Source organism: Adiantum capillus-veneris, chromosome 12 (assembly GCF_014529385.1).
Source record: "Adiantum capillus-veneris isolate H3 chromosome 12, ASM1452938v2, whole genome shotgun sequence".
Classification (NCBI taxonomy): domain Eukaryota; kingdom Viridiplantae; phylum Streptophyta; class Polypodiopsida; order Polypodiales; family Pteridaceae; genus Adiantum; species Adiantum capillus-veneris.
Window position 1 is genome coordinate 24,318,380 of NC_140942.1, and position 12,003 is coordinate 24,330,382.

A 12,003-nucleotide genomic window follows, 5' to 3' on the forward strand; every position below is an offset into this window, starting at 1 on the left:
GCAAATATGGAATAGTATGTTCATGATGAATACCTTGTTTAGTACAATAACTCTAAAACTCACAAAAAACATATTCACCATTATCATTGTGAAGTTTCTTGAGATAATGACCAATTTGAAGTTCAACACCCTTGTAAAATATTTTGAAAACAAATATCATCTCATATTTTTGTCTAAGCATGAAGACAATGTGAGTAATCATCAATAAACGTAATGAAATAAAAATGTGTGATTTTGATGAAGGAAAAGGTCCACAAATGTCAATACAAACAAGATCCAAAAGATCATGAGAACGAGTTGCATTTGAGAGATAAAAGGGTTAGCAATTGTGTTGTCCAAGAGTAGAAAACCCACAGATTCCCATATAAGGATGAGATTTAAGATACATGCCATGTACAAGATTATGATGATGAAGGTTAACGAGTTTTGAGAAATCAGCATGAACATAGTAGGATGCCATACATTGCAAGAATGATCACCTGAGCAGCAACAACATTTTCTACAACATCATTAAGAGAGAGCTCCAAAAAAATATTACTGCAAGAAGCAATCACAATAGGCTACTCATCTTTCTCAATGCAATATTTGCTTTGATCAAAGTCCACAAACACACCAAGGTCAACGAGTCTTGCAACCGAGAGAGGATTATGTTGAGGATTTTGAACATGTAAAACCCCTCACAATACTCGAGTTGAATAAGATAATGTAACAAGATATAAATGTTTGATACCCTTTACTTGACAAGTTGTAACATCAGCAAGATAAACAACACGCTTAATAGGTACACTATGAAAATCTCTAATTGTTTATTGCGGTCTTTTACAGTGTTTCGTAGAGAAAAGGTCCAAAATCGGCTGGAGAGAGAAGAGAGAGGAGGGTAGGGGGGGTTTCATTTCGAATATTACTGTGATCAGTTCCGCGGATATTAATGCAAGAGTTACCTCTAATTTGCCGCTACTATTACCGCTATTATTCCCAAAGCACAATTTAGAGCCTAAACATTCAAATTTTGGCTTAAACATCCCCCCCCCCCCCCCCCCCCTCCCTCAAATTTTGGTGTTTCCGTCCTCTTAATAAAAAATAAAGAACATTATATGAAATTTTCAAATTTTAACAAGAGATATCAAAACATGGAACAATGGTTAGCTATGTGGGATTACACTTGGTTACAGCTAAAACTAACCACTATCACTTGATTAACATAATTTAGCATGCTTCACAGAATTAGAGAGAGGAAGAGGGGGGAGAGAGAGATGAATGGATGACACATCCAAAAGAATTCATAACTTAAAGTATGCCAAATGTTTATGAATCATCTTCCAAAAGAACCATCATCCAATTCTAAGCCCATGGCTCCTAAATCAGTAAACGAGAGACAGAATTGTCATTTGTGGATGTGTTGGCTTCATCATCTTTGAATTTTTCATCTCCATCTGTCATAATAACTAATATCTAGGTCTCCTAAATGATTTTCTCATGTTAAACTCATCATTTAAATGGGGAAGTACCACGGGAGAAAAAGCTATAATACTGGTTAGGCTGGCAGACCGATAACAGTAGGGATCCAAAGAAGGGAAAATAGGGATCCAAAGGGGGGCCATCTGCAAACCAGCAATGTGCATCAATGGTCTTCAAAGACACTAAGGTTCAGCCCATTAAGACATCCAAAATGCTAAGGTTCCAAAATCCAAAGGTAATCTTCAATGGTCAAGCCTTAGGATAAATTGGATGCTTGTGGGAAGACTCAAAAGTCTTCCCACATCCCTATCAAGGAGGGGGCGAGCCATATTATTAGGGGATGAGAGAGAAACACACACACTCTTGCAAGCTCCCTTTTACACAAAGGGCATAGTGGACACATGTCAGCTTCCTAGCCCAGTTTCCCCCAAGGCGCATTCAAATCCTAATGGATGGCCATAGAGGTGGACCAATGAGAATTAGGCTAGAGTAAATTTAGTTTAATTCATATAAAAATACTCGATAAAAGAACCAATAGAAATTAAGCTCTCTAGAAGACTATTGGACGGTCTCCCAAGGGGTCCAATGAGCATCCAGCATCCCAATGGCTTGCATGATTCCTATTGGCCAAAAGACTAAGAGGTCCAATGAGAGTTTAATTGCATTATTTAAATACCTAAAGCTCTCACAAAAGGGTAAAGGGGGACACATGTCACAAGGCTATCACTTATGCTTCTTAATTGTCATTGGCTAAGCTTTGCAAGGGCCAATAGGATGCCAACATGAGCAAATAGCAAGAGGGCTTGATCAAGAGAGAGGGGGTTGATTTTTGCAAGACATTATCACACACACACTCACACACTCTCATGTGTAAAGTAAAGAAAACTATCTCCTTCTCAAGCTTGGAAAGCTCATTATCTACTCCAAGCTTGTGAGAAGGGAGGCCTACACCAACAACTCTTCGCTTTTTGTGATGCAAATCCAACCAAGAGCCAAGCTCCAATGAATGCTCATCTCCTCTACCATGTTAATTACTAAGCTATGCTAAGCTATTAAGAGTAATTATGTGAGGAGACATACTTCTTTCTCGTAAGAATACTCCTTCTTCCTCTCCATCTACTCTCATACCTCGCTAGGCCATCCTACATCTACTCTACTCAGGTTCCTTCACTTGTGGTAGATCCAGACCTACAACGGGCTATCTCTTTACGAGACTAGTACCTCCATTCGATGGATGCATTGGTCGATACACTCCGTAGCACCTTGTAACCTATGGTCTTTCTCCACAGTCCACCCCGCGGGGGAGTCAGGGAGGGACTTCTTACATCCAGAACCTCGCACCGATGGCACCTCAGTCTACGACCCATCTTACGGTCCTACTCCCCTTCCACCACAGGGTCCCACTCCCATGGCATCGTAGGGTCCCACACCACTCCATTCCACTCCTGCTTTGCCAGATCATCGTCGATGCACTTCTTATAGCGACACACATCGATGCTTGTCTCAAGACAGGGAGTGCCAAGAGAGACGAAGCGACGGGGGATCTTGTGGCTTCGCTTGTTTTGGTAAGGGGGGGGGGGGGGGGGGGGGACTCCATCCCCTATTTCAGAGCATGCTGCCCCTCAAGTAGAGGACGAGGATACTAACGCACCAGTTTCAAATATACATGGGTGCTACTACATGGTAAAATATGGCGGGGAGGTGAACTTTGGTATAGCATATGACATGGCATTTTGATGCCATCTTCAGATTCTTATACATTCAATATATAAGAATTGTTTTGTAAAGTTTAGAGGCCAACTACTCAATCATGCACACTACATTGAGGACGTGCTGCATGCTGGATTTCAAAATGCCTCCGATCAACGTTTTTCACAACAGTGGTTGGAGGGCTATATAAAAACATTTTTGAAAAACAAGTAGTCTAGTGTATAGCGTGCAGCCGCCAACCAAGTTAGAGATCCAGACAGGAACTATCACGGTGGCAACATGGTAGATGCGGAGTGGGAGTGGGCAATACAAGAAAAGAGAAATCAGGCTACAACAAGCTCATCCTATAGGCAACAACATGAAGCTCAGGCCAAACAAACTCCCATGCACTATGGATCGAGAGGCAAAGCAGCATAGAAGGAAAAATATGTAAGATTGATTAAATTACAACCTAAATCAATGATTGTAAAGATTATAGTTGATGATTTGTTATTGTTATTGCTAACTTAGGAAAATATCACTCTTAGTCAACCAACCAAAGAGATTGTCAAGTTTCAAAAGCGACATACAAAATTTGAAACTTGGCGATGGTTATTTGAGAACAACCACATCTCTTGCGATCAATTCAACGCAGCGGTTGGATCACTACAAGCGATGGTTGTTTGAGAACAACCACATCTCTTGCAAGAAATTCGACACAGCAGTTGGATCACTACAAGCGATAAGTTTAAACAAATAATTTCGTATCAATTGTTTTGAGCTGTTGGTATTTGTTTAATTTGATTTGGGTTTATGTAGAGTCAAGGTAATCAAACGTACACGCATGTGGACGAAAATGAGGAGGAGGAGAATTGGATAGAAAAAAGTTTCTCCAAGCTTTCATAAAGTCCCAATGTGGCACAATGTATATACAACTATTCCGAGGAAAGACTCACATTAGGAAAAGTTTGGACTAAAAAATGGGCCTTGTAAGAATTGTTGATGTGGCATAGCTTTCAAAAAGTGGGGATCGGTAATTTTTTTTTTTACAAATAAAATCCAAACTTGTCGGAGGTTGGATATTTAGAATCTACTCTTCAAATGCTATCTATTGATATATAGCATGCATGTATCGGACATTGCCTTCATGTAGATCTAGAAAAAGGTGATTTATGATTACTGTAACGATAACAAAACCTGGCTGATTGAAAAAAATTGGCATACTTTCATAGAAGTCATCCAAACTTTTTGGACCTTGGCTCTTTAGAATCCATTTTTCAAGAACTTTCCAATGATAGGTCATATCATAGGGTTCTACGCAATATTTAGAGGGGTCTACCGGGTTGCTTTCTTTTGTACAACTTTGATGATGTGGCACTCTTAAAAGGCCCAAAAATGAGTTCAAAATTTTTCTAATATGATTTGATTTGTAACTTTTTAAAATAGTTGATCTTTTGTACATTAAATTGTCAAGGTAAAGTAAATTCAATTTCAATTTTTTGTTTTTTTGTATACTCTTTCAAAAAACAATTGATGTTTCATCATTTTATGCAGATAAAAAATAAAGCTGCTCATTTGGGCCACCCAATTTTGGGTGGCCCAAATGAGCACCTTTATATTTTAATAGGCCTTTAGCAGTATATACGCGGTAATAGCAATGGTAAGTCACGTGGTAATAGTAGCGGTTATATACCCGTGACTATTATCACGTATATTGCTGCCTAACCACTACCACACTTTTTTCCGTTGTTATTGCTACGTATGCAATATTTTCTCTTTCTATTTTCCTTTGTTTTTCCGCGGCAATACTAGCGGTTGTGGAATGCTTCTCTTATAGTGATAGAGAATGATAGTTGTGCAGCCACTTAGATTGATATGTCATATTCCTTGTGGCACCAGAATCAATAATGAAATTGAACCACCATGAACATGAAGTATTCTGTCTGAAAGAACCCAACATAAGACACAACTTGTTTTTGATACAATGTTATCATGATGTTCAGTAGAATATGCTCTATTTTGGTCTGCATCAAGTTGATGCTTGAAGTATATGTAGAAGGATGATCAAATCGTTCACAATAACCATAAGAAGAAGAAGAATATCTAAGTAAACATGGTTGTTTTATGGTAATGTTGTGCTCATCGTCATATTGACGTGCCTAAAAATCATCTTTAGAAGATGACTACCTTTTTGTCTTGCTCATTGAAATGGACGCCCTCAAACATAAAAAGCCCATTCTAGTTGTTGTGACACAAACTCATCTTGTGAAATCATAGCTTCATCGTGACAAACATTACAACATTCTTGGCGTTGAGAGTATTCAATTAGATATATGCATGTTTGTTGAAATCTAGACCATCCTTGTCAAAAAGAATTGTAGCAATGTTGTCATAAGAAGAATCCTTTATCGCATCAAAAAGAAGTGTAATTAGTTGTTTTTGTGGAGCAACATCATTGACATCAGTAAGTTGATTAATAATAGATTTGAAAGATTCAATATTTTTGCCATAGCAGTGCCAACTTCATATTTTAAGTTTGTAAGTAAACCTCTTAAATAAAGTATTTTTGTTAGAAAAATCTTTTGAAAGTTTTCTATAATATACTTCAATACATTATGAAAAGTAGAAAGTTTATACATAGAAAATCACTAAGAGTAGAAACACTGTACATACGTGCTACTTTATCACACCGCTAACAATCTATATAAGCAAGACACCACTCTTCAAAAATAGTTCCTTCAGTGATAAGAGCATTAAAACATCCGAGAGTTCATTGCCTTCAAGAATTAACAACATCCTCACTTTCCAGCTAGGAAACCCTTTGCCTTGAAAAGGAGGAATAGAACATTGGCAAGAAGAAAAATCATTGACGAGAACAATCATAGCCATATCTGGTTGCGAGAAGATGTATAAAAAAATCTACACACCATGTACGATGAATGCCGCAAGATATGAGAGACATCAATTGGGGAAGAGAGAGAAGTATCACGGTTGTATTTTGTCAAAGTGAGGAAAAAATAATGCTCAAAAGCTCAAAGAAAACAAGACATGATTCCTAAAAGGGCAGGTAATAAAAGGAGATGTCAAATATAAAAGGGTCCTCAAAATAGAGATATATCAAGATTGGTGGCCCTCTATGCACCCTAGAATGCTAAATTCTATAAAAAAAATTATTGCTAAATATAAGAAATCAACGACGAACCCTTCACAACGACAAAACTTGCATCGAGTTCCATTGTATTCAAAAAAACTAACTTATAGCTATATGAACTCCATTTTCTGCAAACTATGACTCAAATCGAAGAGCGTGAGTAGACAAAAAAGTTTTGACCTTCAAAAGATTTAATTCTTCAAATTTTGAGTAGCAGACCCTCAAAAATTCATCTAAAGTTGAGGGTGTCAAAACACAAATTGATAAATAAATGTAATTAAAAGTTAATCACATCGATTAGTAGCAAACACTCTTCAAAACACTAATTATATTTCTCTTAACACAAAATAATCACTATTAACAAGAATCTTTCATATAATCAAAAAATCATAGTAATTCTGAATCTGCAAAAAAACCATATAGACATACTTTGTTCCTTCACTATGAGTTGCATAACTACATGATCGTTATTGCTCTAATATCATGTTGAGGTGTAGAGAAAGAGAGAGAGACTAGACAAGAGACACACCATGTACGCTCCCAAATATTGATTCATATTGAGGACAAGCTACATATATATATATATATATATATATATATATATATATATATATATATATATATATATATATATATATATATATATATATATATATATATATATATATATTTGTATATATAGGTGAGACAAAGTTAGGCAGAGTGAGCCATACATAGCTCCAATAGATTGGGGGTATCATTGTATCTTCAAGAAGGGATTTGAACCCCTATGGTATGTTATGGAGTATGAGGGCTTGATATTCCTTGGACTTTGTCTATTGAGAATGGTAAGGGCAGCACAACAAACAAGAAATACCTTTAAAAAGATCCCTCTCTCATCCAACTAGCTCACAAAATCTTAGCATCTCATGCCACCAAAAATGCATGACCAGCTAATGTGACTTCCAATTGGGTCATACAATCTTGTTGTCCCATGCACAAAAAATGGAGAAAAAATTGGCTAGTTATTATAATTTTGGTTGTCCAAATGTGAAACTATGATTGGCAACCCTCCATGATAAATTTTGCAGCCTACATCATAATAGGATTGCAAATTTTTGCTGGGTAGACTAGGCTAGAATTCATTCTTAATCATGGGGCTAATTATATTTAGCTAATGATGATAAGAGATACACAATATAAAGTGCACATAAAGTAGGCTTGATTGATTAATATTGAAATGAAACAAATACAAGGGCCATTATATAGGCATAGGAGGTGGGCTCCTCCTGACATCATTGATGATGTTTCCAATGTGCAAGAAGCAAACAAAGGTGGAAAAGGTATCTCTAGTCATCCAAGTGCAATGTATCTAGTCAAGTTGTGCTAGGGTGGTGCTCCCATGTTGTGAGCTAGGCATGAAACATAGAAATACTTTTCTTGCTATGTCTGAGAACACCAAAGGTCAAAATCCTTCTAGTGGGGACTTAGTCTCCCATCGAGATATGTATACAAAATGAATTCCACCCCTAGAGAGTTGTGATAGTAGGGTGTAGGCCAAATTCTCCTCCCCTTAAGAGTAGTAGGCAACAAGGGTGTACGACAAAAATCCTCCCCTTGAGAGTGGTAGGGAACAAGGGTGCATGAACAAAACAAAACAAAGTGTGTGTCTGGAAGTACATCTACAAAGCATAATACTCTTTTTTTGTCATCACTTAATTCTTCGGCTATGTTGACTTTTCTTTTTCTTTTATCTTTGTACAAACACCGATTAGAGCCATGTTTATTTTTACCACAATGCACACAAGAATTGATTTTGTAACATTTTTTAGATGAGTGGTTGATGTGGTTTCACTATTTGAATCTTTTCATGGTTTGGCTCCTCAATGATGTAGCAACAAAATCTCCCTTTAAGGTCCTTGCATCTTTGATCTTCTTGTCATGATCCTAGAGCGAGTTGAAAACATTTGCAATGTTGGGTATAGTCTCCTTTTCTTGTACGGTTACTATCTGTTTGTAGTCTGCATCAGGTACTACTTTAAGTAGAATGGCTACTTGGTCCTCATTATCCACTGGACACTTTATGTATGCTAATTGGGTGCATATTCTCTTCATTCTATTCACAAGAGAAGGAAGATCCTCTCTTGGTTCCATGGTGAGACCACAGAGCAGCATATTTAGAGAAATTTTGATGTGTTTAAATCTATAGATCCAAAGTGTCTCTCTAGTGTGATACATGCATCATAGGAAGTAGTGCACTCATCTCGATAGTGGACATAGTTGTCTCCTATTGCTATGAGAAGAGTGCCTAGTTCTTTCTCATCTCTTGTTGTGTACCGTGCTGAGACCTCCTAGTCTCAATCCTCGTTCCCTCTCCTAATGGTTTAACAATAGACCATAACTGCTTCTCCATTAAATAACCCTTTGTCTTGGTCTGCCAAGTGTAATAACCTTCACTCCAAAGACAATTCATGCTTCTTATCCCATAGTGTACCCCAAGTATGTGTGTACATGTATGAGGAAGGTTTTACCCTATTTTTCAAGGGTAGTGTCTAGTCCATCTCAGTTTTACAAGAGAAAATTTCAAATATATGTCAAATGTAAAGTAACTCTTCACTCTTCACCAATGTGAAGCACCTCTTCACAGGGTTTGAAAATTTTGAAGCTCAAAAACTCCCTTTTAAGAACCACTCTTGAAGATTTGCAGCTATGAGAGCACTCACTAGCTTGGTGTCAAAGGTTTATTGTTGTAGGAATCCCCTTTAGGTAGAGTTGAGGTGCTTTTGAGTTCAAAATGGCCATGGGAAATCTTCCTTTTGGCAGGATCTTAAGGCTTACAATGCCCATGTGAAGGCTTGCTTTGGAGTTGCTGAGCACCGCGAAAGAAAGGGAGAGTCATGAGAATCTCAGCTTGCATGCATGCTTGTGTGGATGTGCAAATCAATTCTATGGACCCACCTAGTTGAATCAAGCCCATTGAGTGGGGCTTGAAGTCCACCCAAGGCCTCCAAAAACAAGCTATATGTATTGACCTTGCCATGTCACATCACCAAGTGTAAGATTCTTTTCTTAAGGCCTCCAAAAATAAGCTATAGGTGACCTTGCCACCTCACATCACCAAATGTAAGATTATTCCCTTAATCCATGGCACCGGATGCACTTTCTTATCAAATGTGTGGCTTTTGCAGGGCTTATTCTCGTTGTAGAAGTGGGTCAAGGGCTTAGTTTGCTCAAATGAGATACAAATTGACTTCAAGTGGGCACAATAGAGAGCTATGGTTGGGGACTCTAAGGTACACATTAATAGTTACAAAAAATGGCAAGCCTTTGTGCACATATTTATTACACCTAATCTAGATGAAATGCAAGAGCATGTGAATAGCGATCACGTTAAGCACGAGAGAGGATGCATGCTTAATGTGATCTAGTGTTAGAGAAGTGAAAATTCAAAACATTAGGATCTAATGCTAGCCACTAGCTTTAAGTTGTGATACCACATGATAGGATTACATCATTATGGTGGGTAGACTAGGCTAGCGTTTATGCTTAATCAAGGAGCTAATTAGATTAGGCTAATGATGATTAGAGAGAGACAATAGAAAGTGCACAAAAAGTAGGCTTGATTGATTAAGATTGAAATGAAATAAAAACAACAGCCATTATACAGGTCTAGAAGGTGAGCTCCTACTACTGACATCACTCATGATGTTTCCAATGTGCAAGAATCAACCAAACATGACAAAGGTATCTTTAGTCCAAGTGCAATGTATATGTTCAAGTTGTGCTAGGTGTGGTTCTCCATGGTGTGAGCTAGGCACAAAAGCTAATACATCATTAATGCTAGTACATCTTGATAAGTGAAGTTATTCATAGTAAGCTTCCTAAATGTATAGTTAGCAACCAAATCCAAGCATGAGGATATTGATTTTTTTATCCTAGATTGCCTTAATCGAAAAGTTCAGCATGCCAAATTTCTCGACATGTGAAACCATCTGGTCCAAAAAGAGCATAAGGCTAAGTAAGTAAATCCCAAATCTCCTTGCCTGATCACGGGCTAGAATAATAATTACCCTTGGAATGCCTCCCCCCCCCCACCATCTTAGGTCCTTGGAACTAGTGGTAAGATATAGCTACATACCCATATGTTATTGTTAATATCTATGAACTATTGTTCAGTCTAACTTGCAAAGATTTTAGATGTTGCATGTATACAAGTGTAGCTATTCAAGAACATCTAGTTGTAATTGACACCGTGTGTGTGTGTGTGTGTGTGTGTGTGTGTGTGTGTGTGTGTGAGAGAGAGAGAGAGAGAGAGAGAGAGAGAGAGAGAGAGAGAGAGTTGTAAAGATTTTAGACATTGCATGTATACAAGTGTAACTATTCAAGAACATCTAGTTGTAAGCTAACACCTTGTGTGTGTGTGTGTGGGTGAGAGAGAGAGAGAGAGAGAGAGAGAGAGAGAGAGAGAGAGAGAGAGAGAGAGAGAGAGAGAGAGAGAGGGAGTTGTATTGTTTCTTGTTTCTCGTTAAAACATACGGTATTATCAAGGTCTTCTTTGATGATTAAGTCATCAGCTACATTATTCATGAAGTAGAAGCTTGTCAAAACATAATGCAATGAATGAAATATCACTATGTCAAATATACCCAATCTGAGCAGTCTCCTAAAATAATTTGCCATCAATGTCTACTCCCATGTTATCCAGACCTATGTCATATTATTAGATAATCTTGCAAGCTCATAATTTATGAAAATTCGGCAACATCTCTCTTGTATTTTGAATAAGGTTTCAAAAAATCTCCAACAAACTATACCATCTCACCAAGAGACCCTCACAGGAGGATTAAGGTCCAAGTTACCTTACCATAATGCTTATAAAAGTCCAAGTTATCTTACTATATAAAGCTCCCAAGTTACCTTACCATACGAAGTAGAAGACTTCAATGTTTTTTTCTCATTCTTCATACAGAGCCACCAGGCATTGTATCATAACGATCTCAAAAAAAGCTTTAAAGGACTTCCTAATCAGTATATGCCATCTCTTGCAAGACCCTCGACGGGAGGTTTTAAGGTGTTCCAACCAAATGCTAAAGTATATATACCTGCAGATGTTATGAATGTAGATCATGTTCTTCCAGTCAATTCATTCTAATATTAAAAAATGCATATATAGGTTTAGGAAATAAACACCAAATGAACATATAGCCTGTTCTAAGTAGGTACATGTGCACCTACCTGATGCACATTTTGCTTTGAGAATCAGAGTCGGATATAGTAGACTGCTTTCTTCAAAATCAGGTTGTGATGGCATCACGTTCTGTGTGTGCTTCCATCAGCTTCCATATGCATTCTTGATTTGTTTACTGAGCCGATGTGATTACTCCAATTGCCTACCTTTGTCAGAGTCACAAAGTCCATGTACTCGTCTGTGTGAGAATATGTATCGCAAGCCATGAAAGAACAGATTGAGAATCGATATGTATTATGACATGAGGAAGCGTCGATACCTGATTGTGCAATGCCATGATAAGTTTATCTTGCAAGCAAGTCGATTTCATGCCAAGAGAAACATCAGCAATTCTGAGACCATGCTAAGAGGCACAACAACAAAGGTGTGGTATCACCTATGGCTGCGAGATAAGGGAGACAAAAAATGTGCATCTGTGACATCATATAAATTTTACGGTATTTATGCATGTGTGTGTGTGTGAGCTCGTGTGTGTGTG